Source organism: Cibotium barometz, chromosome 35, assembly GCF_041138505.1.
Source record: "Cibotium barometz isolate CiBa-2024 chromosome 35, ASM4113850v1, whole genome shotgun sequence".
NCBI lineage: Eukaryota > Viridiplantae > Streptophyta > Polypodiopsida > Cyatheales > Cibotiaceae > Cibotium > Cibotium barometz.
In genome coordinates, this window is record NC_141080.1 from 39,822,965 (window position 1) to 39,840,960 (window position 17,996).

The following is a 17,996-nucleotide window of genomic DNA, read 5'->3' on the forward strand; positions in this document are numbered from 1 at the left end:
CTTCCTCAAAGGTTTAGCAACCTAGCTATGGCTCTCCATGCTCCTGTCCTTGCTCTTTCAATTAGTATGAACAGATTATGAAGAGGATTAGTGTTGAGGAAGGTGGTTTTGTGGTTTTGGGAAACCCACTAATGGTTTTCTATCTAGTTTTACCCTTTGGACAATAGATTGATGGAGATTGGTTATCCAATGGTTAAAAACAAGCCTTCTTTCAACCATGCATAACCATAAATCCATAAACGTGTTCTTCTTCAATTTAAATTCAAAAAATTTACCAAAATCACCACTGTTTTTGTCTCTTTCACCTCTTTCTCCACAACTTCTTGACCGCCTTCAAGAAGATTAAATTAAACCAAAGCTCTGATACCACTGTCACGGGACTCTTTAATCTTCTTAAAGAAATAATTAAATACTCACAAAATACATCAAAAAATAAATAAAATAAACACTTGAATTAAATTAAAATTAATTAACATACCATAACACAAAAGCAAAGGAAAAAAAATAACATCAACATCAAGACAATATTGGGTGCAATCTCCCACCCCATGACGTGTAGCTCCACTTCCACAACATGAGTATTTAGAGAATTTTTTTTCATAACATAGCCCAAGGCACTAAGAATAGGTGAGCGTACGAATTGGGCTTCCTTTTCCAACTTTTGGGGTATTGCTTTACACATTTTTAACCATATGAAATATCCTAAGATTTATACATATAAAAACCTTTGCCCAAATAAAATTGCTAGTGGGCCTTGTTACATAAAATGACTATATGCACATTTACATAGGTATACATTAATCTTGTGCCCACTTGCATATTCCATAAAACTGAATCCTGCATAAATTAAATTAACATTTTTTTTAAGATTTTTAATTTATCAATGCAGTTTGAGAAAATAGTTGTCCTCCATTGCATAAAATAAAATGCCACAATAACAAAAAAAATCTGATGCGACACCAAAATTGGTGATGCTTACACCATGATCAAATCACAAAAAATAAAAAATAAAATGATATAGACAAGATCCCTTATGTGTGACACACACACATTGCTCATCACCTATTTCTGTAAACATATCCCAATTAATTGTCGTATAATTCAAGATGAAAGGGCCAATTCCTTCAAAAAGTTCTACTTTTGATGCATAAAAACTCTCCTTGAGTTTACCAAAAAGTGTTAAGTAATCAAATGCAATAAATATGTTACCTCAAGAGTCTGAGTACTCATCGTGGTATTCTTCTTCTTCATCTTCATCGATCATATTGAGTCCTAATGAAATAAACTTTGACTTCCATGGACAATTTGATTGGGTGTGTCCAATCTCGTTACACCTGTAACACTTCTTGGAATCATGCTTATTAGCTTTTTGTGAATTATCTATCTTAGTGTTAATACCTGTGTTATGGTCATTAAGAGATGTGTCAAATCATTTTGGAGAGGTTTTAGGGTTCAAAGATGTTGATGCCGAGGTTTGAGGATTCATTGTTTTCTTAGAAAAATCATTTTTCTTTTCACAATTCAAAGCTAAACAAATAGCTGAGCTAAGAGAATGTGGTCAAAACATATTTACCTCAGATCGAATTGTAGGTTTTAAACCTGTTACGAACTTTCTTCTTGATCCTTGGTGCAAACCTTCTCGCGATTACTTGGTGCAAACCTTCTCGCGATTACTTGCATTTGTAATAAAGTTTTCCAAAGCCTGTCCACATAAGTTGATACATTTTCTGTGTTAAGATGTTTGAAGATAGACCATCATTGTCGAGTCTTAGCTTAGTATTGTGAAGGTAGGAAATGTTTCTTTAAGAGTTTTTGGAACTTTTTCCATGTTGAAAGTCTATGTTCTCCTTGTTTGATCACATTCCACCATAAGGCAGTACTTTCGATCAAGTGATTACAAGCACATTTAATTTTATCCTTTCGATTAAGTGATTACAAGCACATTTAATTTTATCCTTTTAATAAAGTGATTACAAGCACATTTAATTTTATCCTTTTAATAAAGTGATTACAAGCACATTTAATTTTATCCTTTCATGAGAATTTTTTGCCACATAAATAATCATCTAGTTGCCTAATCCAAGCAATGAGAACTTGTGCATCTTTCTTTCCATCATAATTTTGGAAAAAGTGAATGCCTTTCGACTGATTCGTGAGTCTTTCTTAGAATTTTAAGCACGCAATGTAACTTTAATAGTGTGTCTAACTTGATCACTTTTGTCCTCATCTGAATCGGAAGAATCAGAAGCATCGCGTTTGCATTTGTTACGCTTGACTTGACACTCTAATTTGTGTCGGAGTTCTCGTTCATTAGCAATGTGTTCTTGAAGCGCTTAGATTTGTTCTTGAACCATGGGCGGAATGGGTAAAGCAGTCATCGAAACTAAATTAAGAGAGAGAGTTTTAGCTTATAAATTAGTCACAAAATGATGGGTTTACTTCCGTCTTTAAAAGATTTGAGAGTTCTGAATTTCTTGTTGAATTGTTACCTTTTGTGGGGAGTGATGAGTTTTTCTCAATAATTTTTTCTTTTGAAGGAATAAGGATAAGATTTATAAAAATTCTAATGTCTTTTAGCAAAAATTTGCTTTAAAGAGGTTATGGGTTTTCGCTCTTCAAATTTTTGGTCACAAAAATGCACCCAAAAGGAGAGAGAGAGGTAGATGGTAATGGGATAAAGTGTGTGTGTGTGTGTGTATATATATATATATATATATATATATATATATATATATATATATATATATATATATATAAAGCTTGATGTAAGGGGTTTATCAAAGCTTAAAAAGCTCTTTTACTAAAGCTTATAATGCTTTAGTAAAGAAAAAAAAAATGTAGCTTCAATCAAAGCTTGATAAGCTTTTGGAAAAAGAAATAGCCCTGTGCAGCCCCTTGCTTTAATAAAGCATTTGTAAGCTTTATTAATTAAAGCTTATAAAGCTTTTAATTAAGCTTACTAAATAAAGCTTATGAGTTAGTCAAATTGTAGCTTAATCACAAGCTTAATAAAAGCGTAGGAGAAGCAATTGGTGCATGGCCCGGTCTCTTCCTGAATTCACAAAGCTATTTACACCCGTCTTCTTCTTCTCTGAACGCGTAGCACCAGCAGCCGACCATCGTGGAGTTGAGGGGAAAAGAAAAAAAATCCCTTGCATTTGATAATTCATAGCCGTGAGTGGAAAGGGAAATAAGATGGAAAAATCTAATTAGTCAAAAGTCTAATTTTTGAAATTTTTCCCACAGTGGATATTCTCCATAAATTGGCTCTTGGAGATTTGTACACCGTCCATTATAGGTTCCTTCCTTCCTCAAAGGTTTAGCAACCTAGCTATGGCTCTCCATGCTCCTCTCCTTGCTCTTTCAATTAGTACGAACAGATTATAAAGAGGATTAGTGTTGAGGAAGGTGGTTTTGTGGTTTTGGGAAACCCACTAATGGTTTTCTATCTAGTTTTACCCTTTGGACAATAGATTGATGGAGATTGGTTATCCAATGGTTAAAAACAAGCCTTCTTTCAACCATGCATAAACATAAATCCATAAATCCATAAACGCGTCTTCTTCAATTTAAATTTGAAGAAATTTACCAAAATCACCATTGTTTTTGTCTCTTTCACCTCTTTCTCCACAACTTCTTGACCGCCTTCAAGAAGATTAAATTAAACCAAAGCTCTGATACCACTGTCACGGGACTCTTTAATCTTCTTAAAGAAATAATTAAATACTCACAAAATACATCAAAAAATAAATAAAACAAACACTTGAATTAAATTGAAATTAATTAACATACCAGAACACAAAAGCAAAGGAAAAAAAATAACATCAACATCAAGACAATATTGGGTGCAATCTCCCTCCCCCATGACGTGTAGCTCCACTTCCACAACATGAGTATTTAGAGAATTTTATTTCATAAAATAGCCCAAGGCACTAAGAATAGGTGAGCGTACAAATTGGGCTTCCTTTTCCCACTTTTGGGGTATTGCTTTACACATTTTTAACCATATGAAGTCTCCTAAGATTTATACATATAAAAACCTTTGCCCAAATAAAATTGCTAGTGGGCCTTGTTACATAAAATGACTATATGCACATTTACATAGGTATACATTAATCTTGTGCCCACTTGTATATTCCATTAAATTGAATCCAGCATAAATTAAATTAACCTATTTTTGTAAGATTTTTAATTTATAAAAAATGTGAATAAATATATACCTGTGTAACAGACCTCCCGTTTGATGAAACAGTTGTTCTCAATTGCGTAAAAGAAAATGCTACAACAACAAAAAAAATCTGATGCAACACCAAAATTGGTGATGCTTACACCATGATCAAATCACAAAATCTGCGGTAGTCAATGGTTTTGACTCGTCTGCATTGGTATGAGGTAAATCATCTCCTTCAGGCATTTCTGGGAAATGTAGAGATACAACTTCACTTCCCTTTTCCATGCTTGGCATGGCTTCTGGTATCGTCTCTAAGTTAGGCTTCAGAGAAGCAGGTCCTCTTGCATACATAGGTGCGTACATAGGTGGTGGGCCGTCTATTAGAGTCTGAGTATCCATAATCAACTGCTTATGGATAGCCAAGTTGATTGTCTCTTCATGAGGGTTGGGATATTCTTGCAGCTTCTTAGGCAGCTCGGTCAGAGCTGTGATCCTACTATTATACGCTTGAAGCACTGCATCTAAAGGCTCATACACCTTGTCCACAAGGACTGATCCTCCTGAGCTTTCCTCAGACTCGGATGCTTTTCCCTTTTGCTCATTTTGAGTTTTCTCTCCGATTTGTTTCGTTTTCAACATTCCTTCTAGCTCTTTTGGGATAGAGTTTCCTCCATCAGAGCTCTTCTGCTCCTTCGACTTCTTACTCCCATTGCTGCGTGGTTTACGTCGAGTTGATTTCTTTCTCTCTTTTCCATCTTTGGATAGAACCTTAATCTCAGAGGGTTTCTCAACAACCTCTTTGACATTCTTTTGCGCTTGGGCTCTAGTCACTACTCTTAGTGACACTAGTTCATTCTCCTCCTCAGATGTCGTGGGTGATGAAATCACTTCAACATAGTTGAGGGGCGCTTTAGCTTTTTGTGCTGCCGGATCCGCAGGCTTCAACAAGCAATCCTTTGGTAGATGGTCAATGCTACACCCTTGGCAAAACCTCTCTATAGGTGGAAATGTAGATGTTGTGCCTATGTTAGCTAAGAGGGGTCGTTTCTTATTTGGACATTCTCTTAATAATTACACAAGAATACGAATTATGCTAAAAAATACTAAATATGCAGATTACACTAATTATGCAAAAAATTATAAAAATTTAAAAAAATGCAGAATATGCAAAAAATGTGGACTCCAAAGAAAACGCATAATTTATAGATTTTTTAAATAATTTTTTAATTAATTTTTAATTAATTATTTTTATTTTTTATTTTTTAATTTTTGTATTTTAAAAAAAATGCAGAAAACATGAATAATTAAAGATTAATAAAAAAACCAAAAAATAAAAAAAATAAAAATAAAAAATAAAATAAAATACTAACCTTTCGCCTGGCACCTTATCCCTTCCGAATCCTGCGCCGGCACCTTATCCTCCTGGTCCTTTGCCTTCGGCCACCTCTCCTTCGCCTTCGCCTTCGGCCACCTCACCTTTGCCGGCCACCTCTGCTGTGCAGCCCTTCTCCTCCTCTACTGCAGCCTTCGCCTTCGCCTTTGGCCACCTCACCTTCGCCAACCACCTCACCTTTGCCTTCTCACCTTCGCTTCCTCTTCCTCTGCTGCTCACCTTCGCTTCCTCTTCCTCTGCTGCTCACCTTCGTAGCCTCACCAGCCTTCGCCTTTGCCTTCGCCTTCGCCTTCGGCCACCTCTCCTGCACCGGCCACCTCTCCTTTGCCTCCTCACCTTCGCTTCCTCTAACTCTAATCTATGAACAAAACATGAAAACAACAATAAAAGCAACCATGGAAAGCATAAACTTGAATGAAAGCATTGCAATAAACAAAAAACATTAGCGGAAGTAGATCTCAACCACACAAGTAAGTACTAATCTACTTTTTCTCTTCTAATCACTAGCTCCGAGATTCCACACTCGTGCTAACCCTAAACCTAAAAACAAAAAGAAGTAGTGGTAGTAATGCAAGCTTCTCAACTGGTTTTGAGTCTTCTCCCCGGCAGCGGCGCCAATGGAGAGAAGGAAGACTATGTACACTTGTAGCAAGAGTAGCATGATCCGCGTGTAGCTCAATCCAATGGGATTTGCATCCCTTTCGGAGCTAGGGATTCAACCCGTACCGGTGCACGGAAGCTTATCCACGAATGGAGAAAATGCTATGAACACCACTACCTTGACATAGACTTTACACACAAGCTCAATCTTGCCATAGCTCATTCACTCATCATCCCACTCATTCATGCATCCAATACAAGAAGAAGGCTAAGCTAACGCACACACAAGCTCAAAGCACACTTCATTCTCAAGCACTTACTTCCCTAGCATGCACACAAACCTTGAAGCTTAATGGAACTTGAAATAAACATGCATTCTCATTCACTACTCAAGCAATGGAGAAGCTTAAGCTTGAATCCACTACCACACAAAGCCTAATAGAGAATCCACAAGCATCAACAAAGAAGCATGCACACTAGAGAATAGAGATGAGAAGAGAGAAAAACATCATCTCATTGCATTGAATTAGAAGAGCATTGCTCATACAATAGTGTAGATGGGGAGAGAGAAGAGCTTGCACCTCTATGAACAAGAGGGAGAGCTAGTCTCAAGAGAGCTCAAGCATGAGTTTAGCCCAATGTGTCTGTGAGCTCTCAAATGAGCCACTATTTATACTAAAACTCCTAAAACTCCCAAAACTTCCCATGTGGGATTATTCTCAAGCCCACCCCCACACTCACCCACAACTTGGAACTCTCTACAAGAGCCCTAAATAAGAATGTCAAGTCTCTTGTTTTCCTGCTTCCATCTTTGTGTTGCATCCTTGCATTGATCACCACTTGTCACGCAACAGTAAAACTAGGTGGAAAAACATTAGTGGGTTTTCCAAAACCACAAAACCACCTTCCTCAACACTAATCCTCTTCATAATCTATCCATAATTGAAAGAGCAAGGAGAGGAGCATGGAGAGCCATAGCCAAGTTTCTAAACCGTTGAGGGAGGAAGGAACCTATAATGGACGGTGTACAAATCTCTAATAGGGTCAGGCATCCAAGGGTCACATATGGGAAATGGAGATTCAAAAGTCACAAAACCACAGAACCACCTTCCTCAACACTAATCCTCTTCATAATCTGTCCGTAATTGAAAGAGCAAGGAGAGGAGCATGGAGAGCCATAGCCAAGTTTCTAAACCATTGAGGGAGGAAGGAACCTATAATGGACGGTGTACAAATCTCTAATAGGGTCAGGCATAAACTTGTGGACAAAGAGGTGAAAGAGACAAAAACAGAGGTGATTTAGGTAAATTTTTTGAATTTAAATTGAAGAAGAACATGTTTATGGATTTATGTTTATGCATGGTTGAAAGAAGGCTTGTTTTTAACCATTGGATAACCAATCTCCATCAATCTATTGTCCAAATGGTAAAACTAGGTGGAAAAACATTAGTGGGTTTCCCAAAACCACAAAACCACTAATCCTCTTCATAATCTGTCCGTAATTGAAAGAGCAAGGAGAGGAGCATGGAGAGCCATAGCCAAGTTTCTAAACCGTTGAGGGAGGAAGGGACCTATAATGGACGGTGTACAAGTCTCTAAATGGTGAGGCATCCAAGGGTCACACATGGGAAATGGAGAGTCAAGAGTCACAAAACCACAAAACCACCTTCCTCAACACTAATCCTCTTCATAATCTGTCCGTAATTGAAAGAGAAAGGAGAGGAGCATGGAGAGCCATAGTTTCTAAACTGTTGAGGGAGGAAGGAACCTATAATGGACGGTGTACAAATCTCTAATAGGGTCAGGCATCCAAGGGTCACATGGGAAATGGAGAGTCAATAGTCACTTGAAGGCCCTCCTATATAACAGGGGCATGGGGTACACTTAAGGGAGGTTACCTTGAGGCTAGGTGATGATATGACTTTCTCTTGTATAGAGGATTATATCTAGTGTTTGAAATTTCTGATTTTCAATCGGACCATATGTTTAAGTGCATGACTAAGATTGTGATGTTTCATTAGAAGAGCTCAATGTTAAATTCCTTTATCAAGTGGGTGAGATAAGGCAATTTTAGTGAAAAATGACTGTTTTTTGCTACAAAAAAACTTGGAAGGTGATCCAAAGTGAGGACCCTTATTGTAAAACCACCCTAATGTGTCAAGAACATGAAAGGCGGGGGATAAGCCCAAGCAGCTCAATTTCTCAGCCGTATACTACCTAGAGTTTTGGTGGTTCCAAGCCACCTATGCCTCTAAAACACATTGCAAATCTGGGTCATCTACAGGTACGGGAGGTGTACAAGAGGATGCCCCTCCATATATCCGATCTTGGTCCATTCATAACGATCCCCATGATGGCCACATCTATATGCATAAAAACAATACATAGCTCACATAGATAACACATAGCTTACATAGAGCATGTGTATGCTCTATACATTAAGCATTATGCATTAACCTTGAGAGATTCTGCATAATGGAATAAGCTTAAGACCTTATGCATAATGCAATAATCTTGAGACATTATGCATTATGCTTATGGCATTATGCCTAATGCATTAATGTATTTATTTCATTAATGCTTAATGCACTATTCATTAAGCATTAATGCTTAATACACTAATGCATTAAGCATTAATGCATTAAGAATCAATGCATTAAGCATTATGCAATTGCAATATGCTTACGCATTATGCATATTGAAATATGCTTAAGCATTAATGCATTAAGCATTTTTGGTCTCTTATAGTGTGAAGGTGTACAAACAAGCATTTTTGGTCTCTTGTAGTGTGAAGGTGTACAAACAAGGGCTTTTTTAAAGATTATTTACATGCACATTCTATGTAGGATCTAAATATACTAAATCTTCTAAGTTTTTGGTACATTTATCATACATATTCAATAGAATATGAGGACTTTTGCATTTCGTGTGCAGCTCTTTCTCACCTACTTGTATTTGATGTTGTGGCTAGCCTTCTTTTAAAGCATGAAGCTTAGTAGATTATATCCCTTGTGAGCAAACAAGCGAATCAATGTGTAGTGATTAATTACATTCGATGCACAATCTTGTATAAATGCCAGACCAATCTTGGGTTTGATGGTTTAAGTAGTAGGGCGATAGTGAAGCCTTCAAACAAAGCATTATGACTCTTATGCTATTGGCTATATTGAGGAAGAATTCACACTTAAAATTTATGAAGATTTAGGTTTCCTTATATGAGAGTTCATTTGGATATTAATTTTTTGGTCAATACATTTGAAGCTTTTGTAATTTGTGTAAAGGTACCCTACCTAATGGACATGGTGGGTAATAAAATGCCTTGCATTGAATTTGATGTCATGATATTTGATGACTTATATGCACTCTAATGGCCCCTTATTTACAATTAGCACATGTGGTGTTTGCCTCGCATTGAATTTGATGCCATGAAATACTCTAATGGTGTAACTTGATGGATCCTTATTTATAATTATCATATAGTTGTATGTAAAGGGTTTAAGGTTTGTGGTAGATGAGGACAATATTGAGATAATTATGTATAGAAGACATTGTGGTGATGAGGGATTCATGTTTGGGTGATGAACACAAAAGGGCCTAAACTAACATTGCTAACAACTAAACCACTCCACTTGATTCCCAAGGGCCTACAAGGTTGATATATTTTGAATGAGCAATACTGCAACATGTGATTGACTATTCATCTTTCTCAATTCAAACCATGGAAACTAGTCCTAGGTTTTAGGTGCACTAGTATCACATCAAGGTGAAACCACAACATGGTATATAGAAAGCATGGAACACATCTTGTAGCTTACTATGCCCAAACCTCTTGTATGGTATATGCATCAAGTTATATCATGAGATAAACTAAAAAAAGAAACATCAAATATAGAATCATCACCGTAGCTTGTTTATCATATTTTCTCCATATTTTGTACTCAAGTCCTAGAAGAGATTTAGGATAACTCATAGAGTTAACTCCGATAGTTTCTCTTCTAACATATAGTCTTAAGTATTGGATATTATCTTCAATTCAAGTCCTACTGGTTCTCTAGGAATCAAGCCTTTGAGGCGCACCATAAACTAACTATTCAATTCTTAGTGGTATAGTTAGACTTGAATGCTAATGAAGCTCTAGGACATAAATCCTAGAGGTGTTATTCTACAACATGATGTCAAATATTGTAGGTTGTATTATTAGACTCAAGGATTAGATTTACACCACAAAATTGAAGTAGAGATATCTAGTGCTATTTTTAGGAATCAATTCCTAAAAGTGCTCTATCACTTAATTCATAAAGGTGTAAATGGTAGAGCTACCATAGACTCAAGAGTCAATACCTAAAGGTTCTCTAGGATGCAAGGGTAAGAGTTAGACCATGGAAATAAGGTTGCTAGATTTATCTTGTGTTAGCATTTATATTCAAGTCCTCAAGTTTCTCCTTGGACTCAAATCCTAGAGATACATAAGGACTCACATTTTACACGTGCATATGGTAGAGGTATCTCTAGGACCTAATTTTTAGAGTTGCTCTTCTATGATATAGTCTCAAGTTTTATCTTTTATCTTAGAATCAAGTCCTCAAGGTGTTGTAGGAATCAAGTTCTAGAGATACCACATACACCAAGGAATCAAGTTGTAGAAGTGCTATTAGACTCAATTGCCTACTAAACCTTTGGGGATCAACTCCTAGAGGTGCTATTCTACCACACAGTGTTAAGTCTCATAGGTTATCTAGCACTAGAATTACATTCTAGACTTAATGGGTAAAGCTAATATATAGCTATCTCTTTGAGGATTCAAGGTACAGAGGTGCTCACCAATTCATGTCCTAAGGGTGCATCTCGGAGGTTTCACCTAAAAATATGTAAGTGTAGCATGTGAGTTCATCAAGAAGGGTATATTAATTCAAAAAAGTTATAGAATTACATTTATAGGAGTAGTTTTTCAAACCATTTTTGAAAAAAAAAACTGTAAGTTTATGAAGAAAAAGGGATCATTTTATTCATAAAAGTATGTAAGTGTAAGGGATTTTTTAAATATCCCTTGAACGCACGTGATACATAAAATTTCTTAGAGGTGAACCCCCTGAGGGGTGTAGATGGTAGAGTCATCTCTAGGACTCAAGTCCTAAAGTTGTCGTTCTAAGATATAGCCTCCTTATCTTGGACCTAGAGGTTCTCTAGGACTCAACTTCTGCAAGAGAAACTCTAGTCCAAGCCTATTCCTAAAGTTATTGTTCTAAGATATAGACTCCTTATCTTAGACCTAGAGGTTCTATAGGACTCAACTTCTATAAGTGAAACTCTAGTCAGAGCCAAGTCTTAGAGGTTCTATAGGACTCAAGACATAAAGGTACATGTGGCAGCTGACTGAGCAGCTGACTGAGCAGCTGACTGAGTTTTATGGCTTAAGTCCTTGATTTTCTCTTCTAGGATATAGACTCAAGTTCAAGATTAATGAATATATGAACAAAATAATGGGCTCAAAGCATTCATCGTATAACAATTTTCTTCCAACAAAATTTTGAGTATGAATACGTCAAAGGACCTAATCAAAACAAAACTCAAATGTTAAGTATAAACACATAGTTATTTTTTTAATTACGAATACGTCAAAGGACCTAATCAAAACAAAACTCAAATGCTAAGTATAAACACATAGTTATTTTTTTCATGTATGGCCCCTCCAAGGACCTTGATCATGTTGTGTTCTATTGCACCACTAATTATGACATTAAACTCACGTGACTACTCTTAGGTGATGTTTCTTTCTAATATAAAAAATATCCCTAGTTGGTAGACACATTAATAGGACCAAAGTGGTAGTGTAAATTTTTTCCCCTTCATCCTCTATTTTGTTTAACTCAACAAACTCAATAAATGGTTAATGGGGCATTGGAGTAGATACTCAAAGAGAACATTCGCATCCATTTCTTATTATGTGGGTGAAAGCAAGGTAAGGTGGACCGCTTACAAATCTTTTTTTCATTTTAAAAAGCACCTTGGAAGTGCTCCACCTTACCTTGATTTAAGAGTTATTAGAGTGTTTCTAGTGCTTTGAAGGTATAAGAGATCCTAAAAGCACATTACCTTATGTGGATTTATAGTCTAAGTACCTTAAATCACCAAAAGAGCAGTGTCAAGGAGGACATAGCTTCTGGGTTCACCTTACCTTGCTTTCACACATGTGCATTCTCATGTAGTACTCATCCATATAAAGCACAATAATGGCATTGTTATTTTTGCCTATACTAGGGTGCATATTCACACTCTTTATTATTGCGGATGAAGGTGCATATTGTTGTCTATGAGGGTGTGTATTCACACTCTTTATTCAAGTGTTTAATCAAACATTATACAAACAGTTTCATTGAAATATTTATTTTATTTTGTGATATATTTTTGTAAACTTTAATGTACTCCAATCATTCTCATCATGAGACCTCTAGCCTCAAACTGCTTACAAATGTCCTATCTTCTTTAAAATTGATATGTGTACATTACATATTTTTGCATCAAAATATTTATTTAGTTGTGATATTTTTTTTTGCACTCGTCATGGGTGCGGAGGTAGTGGTAGAGGAGTGCAAGCAAGAAGCCGTGGATGCACGGTTCCAGGGACATAGTGCATACCTATGTGCGGCATGGTTCGGTAGCTCCACACTTGCTCTTGTAGATGAGGATGCTCCCTTTGGCTTCTCACATGAGCTTAGAGAGCTCGAGTTTGATGATGAGGGGAAACCTTCTTAGCGATGGCAACTTTGATGAGGCCACTCATGTGTCCTCTTCTCTCATGAGGATGATTTCAGCGAGAGCTTTCATGATAGTGATGCCTTTGTCTAGTCTCTCCTTGGGCCTTGGCTCTACCCTCTCTTTTTGTACTCGCGCCTAGCGCACATGATCGCATCGCACCTCTATGCTTTATGTACTTTTGTTTGTCACTTCAAACTTGTTTTTAATGATATTTTGGTTTGAAACAACTTCTCTAAACTCTACCCTTCCAAATTGAAAATGTCTATGTTTGTAGGTGTTTTCTAATAAAAAATCGTATTTTATCATACGGTATCCTAAAATTTTATATTGTATCAAAAATTCTCGTACGGTATCGTATTTTTGTACCGTGACATGGACCTGATAAGGTGGCAGACTGCATAGTTTGGAATACTTCCATGCCCATAGTCACTGACACCTTGCCGAATGTGTGAACGATATGGCATAGATCACATGTCCCAAGATTTCCCAAGACGAGTTGCTTCAATGCAACTTGTCTCACAAAATACAACTCTTAACATCTTAAGTGTACAAAATGGACGATTTTCCACAGTGGCATTGAATGTGCGTACCCATTTACAAGCCAAGGCACAAGAAACAATCAAAAGGAAAGAAAAAGACAATACCTCAACATGGGTAGAAGAACATTCTTTAAAACAGAACCCAAAAGAGAAAACAAAACCTTCTAAATTCAAGAAAAACAAAAGACAACAAACTCTCGAAACCAAGGTCGAGTTAAAAGACATGGAAAAGGACCCTGTAGAGGACATAAACCCAAAAGGGGACATAAATACAAAAGAGCCAAAAGCTATACATGATGCAGAAGCATCCACCTCAAAGACCACCATACAAACCTCAACACCCATATGTATGACACAGGATACAAAAAGCCAAAAGAAAATTTGATCTGGTCGCATGGGTAAATGTAATGAAAAATTGACAAACCAAAGAAAGTTAGAGAATGAAACAAGTTCTAGTATATCACTAAGTGAGGATGAAACAAGTTCTTACTCCTCACTCAGTGCACTGCATAGACCAATCGAGAAACTAGAACCCAACTAACCACCCCAAATGGATAATAATGATCATATGACATATGCAAAATGCAAAAAGCAAGCTCAGGAGAGTATGCTTAGCTTGGTTGAATGTCTTACAGGGTCACCGGTTGTGATTGAGCCTCATAATGCCAATCCTAAAACAACAACCAAGATTCAAAGCCTGGAAGAGTACCGCTTTCCCTTTCAAGAGGAGGAAGACATACTCTCTACACAGAAGAGTCATTTGAGATAGATTGTATGAACTATAGGCTTCAGAAAGCACGTGAGGAATTCAATAATTCCCTTACAAAATTAAAACAATCTCTCAAAACCTCATTCGGAGGAATGCTCTTCTCTCATGATAAAGCCAACATCATATCAAAACTTGCACCATTAATGGCTCAACCTGAGTTATACAAGGACATAACGAACTACATAAACCAGGACTGTGAGGATTCACAAGTTTCCAAACAGACCTCATTAAGAATTGTCAGAGGGCCAAGTGTGCCATTGTACGCATTGGGTACTCTTGAAAAAGCTGAGACCCAAACAGAGGATGAAAGTTAATGGGAATATGAAACAGACATAGAATTTGAAGCTAAAACAATAACCAAAACACCCGTGGTTCCTTTGCAAGATTCTATCATGGTATGGTTGGATTTCCCTACAGGCAATGATGTTCAATGCAAGTGCGCATTGATTAGCCTTGAGCAAGTCATAACATCATGACAATAGACACTTGGGTTTCATTGGGACAACCTAACCTCACCCCGATAAGCAATAGTCTTGCAAAAGGAACCAATAAACAAAACATTGAAGTTCCAGGTTACTTTAGATACACTACTCGGATGGCGATATGGAATTTACATTTCATGTCACCCTAGATTCCCTTGAGTATGATGTCATCATTAGCGGACCTTGGATAAGTGAATCGTTGTATTCACTAGATGAATCCATGCAAACAGTCACGTTGAACACTCCTGCATATGCAATGTACAATTGCTATTATTATGGGAGGAAGAAACCTTGCAGGAGACGGATATTCCAACATATCTTACTAAAAAAATCCCTAGGATTTTGGTTGGATTGGAAATTGCAAATAAAATCACCACAGCTCATGCACAACTTTATCCAACACGAGAACACAATCTCATGACCCTTGAGCTATGGGATTTGTTAGGTCAACCAACACTCACGACACATCCTGTAAAGATTACCTTTACACAATACTTAAACATGCCATGTTTGGGATACTTTAACATACAATGTATATTGAAACTAACTTCCTCACTTGTAAATTTTTTGTGGTTGAGTATGTGTTGGAAGCAGATTTAATCTTGGGGCATAAATGGACTGTTGTTGCCCAAGAACCACTGTGCTTTAGCGATAGAGTCATCATGATGGTCAACGCGACAAGAAGTTAACAATACCGTACTCCGAGGAAGAGGATCCAACTTTAATGGGATACCTATGATGGTGAACCTAAAAGGATACAAGCCTCTTCCACAAAAGCCACTCTACACAATGACCTACCATCTGCATCAACAACCAACTCCGATAAAGCCTCTACTCCTTGAACCCCATCGTCACCTATGAAGTTTGATGCCAAAACCTCACAATCAATAGCTATTCTTGAAGAATTTCCCAGAGCCCAACCATCTATCTCTAACAGGGAACTCAAAGGAGAGACCTCGAAGCCTATGCATCTTCATCCACAAACTTCACCAAAGGAGACAACCACATGCTCAAAGGCCTCGTCATCGACAGCCACTCCACGAGACTCTAACCTCATCATCAACAATGCCATGAGTTTCAAACCTGTAGCCTCAGCGCATCAACCAAAGTCACGGAGGGTCCCAAACCTTCCACATCACCCAAAAACCATAACAACCACAATCAAGATATCTTAATAGTATCAAAATGTGGGTGGAGAAGCAGCTACTATGAAGGTGCAGATCAAAATGTGGGTGGAGAAGCAGCTACTATGAAGGTGCCAATCAAATTTGGGTACCTCGACAGTCAAAACCTCTTCCTCCTCAATGAAGTACTCGAAAGCTAAGGAAGAAGAAGAGTACTCCACAATACCGTCCACAAAAGCCTATGCGAGTTCCTCAAAGAGCTCCACCAATATGCAACAAGTGTGGGTACCAAAAACACTCTTGCAAATACAAGGGTACTACCAAAGAAATACCAAAGCTTGGATCTCTAAGCGCATCACAAAGTCCCCTAAGCTTGCACAAAGAAGGAAGCCTCAACACCAAGCACATTGGCCACCAAATTACACTGTTCATCAAAGAAGGGTGCCTGTGTATGTGCTTCAACAACAAAAATACTATGATGGTAATTCCATCATATGGTTGCCAAAATCGAACAATGTGAAGAAAACCTCACCACCGACTTCAACCCCAACTTCACCTAAAGTTTGATAAAAAAGGAGGCCCAAGCAACATCAAGCGAATCACTCAACCACTCTCATGCATTCAGCACCAACACAAGAGCTTGTTTGTTCACGCAAACAATCAGCAGTCTTCCCTACTACCTCCACATCATTTCCACAACAAATTAAAGAAGCAATAACGGAGACTTAGGAGCACATCAATTTTATCATAACAATGATCTTGTCACCCCTCTGGAAGTGAGAAATGAGCGCACAAGAAGCTGATGCTTGCAACTAATGACCTTATTAAAAAAAAAAGAAAAACGAGGTCAAAATCTACACATTCACGGAATTTCGTCTCACGGAATTACAATTCAAGGAGTTCCATCTCACGGCTTAAGAACCTCACTTTCACTAGCCTCATCACGGATTAAGCTATATCACACAATAGCCACTATATATTTGATAAGCTTATCGCTTACTATTCTTTGGCTAAATTAATGTAGTAGCTGCTCCATGTGTACATATCCATACTCATGCACTTTCACTAGCCTCATCACGGATTAAGCTATATCACACAATAGCCACTATATATTTGTTAAGCTTATCGCTTACTATTCTTTGGCTAAATTAATGTAGTAGCTGCTCCATGTGTACATATCCATACTCGCGGCACATCCTGTAAAGATTACCTTTACACAATACTTGAACATGCCATGTTTGGGATACTTTAACATACAATGTATATTGAAACTAACTTCCTCACTTGCAAGTTTTTTGTGCTTGAGTATGTGTTGGAAGCAGATTTAATCTTGGGGCATAAATGGACTGTTGTTGCCCAAGAACCATTGTGTTTTGCTAGCGATAGAGTCATCATGATGGTCAACGCGACAAGAAGTTAACAATACCATACTCCGAGGAAGAGGATCCAACTTTAATGGGATATCTACGATGGTGAACATAAAAGGATACAAGCCTCTTGCACAAAAGCCACTCTACACAATGACCTACCATCTGCATCAACAACCAACTCCGATAAAGCCTCTACTCCTTGAACCCCATCCTCACCTACGAAGTTTAATACCAAAACCTCACACCTGAAGAATTTCCCAGAGCCCAACCATCTATCTCTAACAGGGAACTCAAAGGAAAGACCTCGGAGCCTATGCATAGATCTTCATCCACAAACTTCACCAAAGGAGACAACCACATGCTCAAAGGCCTCGTCGACAGCCACTCCACGAGACTCTAACCTCATCATCAACAATGCCATGAGTTTCAAACCTGTAGCCTCAGCGCATCAACCAAAGTCACGGAGGGTCCCAAACCTTCCACATCACCCAAAAACCATAACAACCACAATAAAGATATCTTAATAGTATCAAAATGTGGGTGGAGAAGCAGCTACTATGAAGGTGTAGATCAAAATGTGGGTGGAGAAGCAGCTACTATGAAGGTGCCAATCAAATTTGGGTACCTCGACAGTCAAAACCTCTTCCTCCTCAATGAAGTACTCGAAAGCTAAGGAAGAAGAAGAGTACTCCACAATACCGTCCACAAAAGCCTATGCGAGTTCCTCAAAGAGCTTCACCAATGCAACAAGTGTGGGTACCAAAAACACTCTTGCAAATACAAGGGTACTAC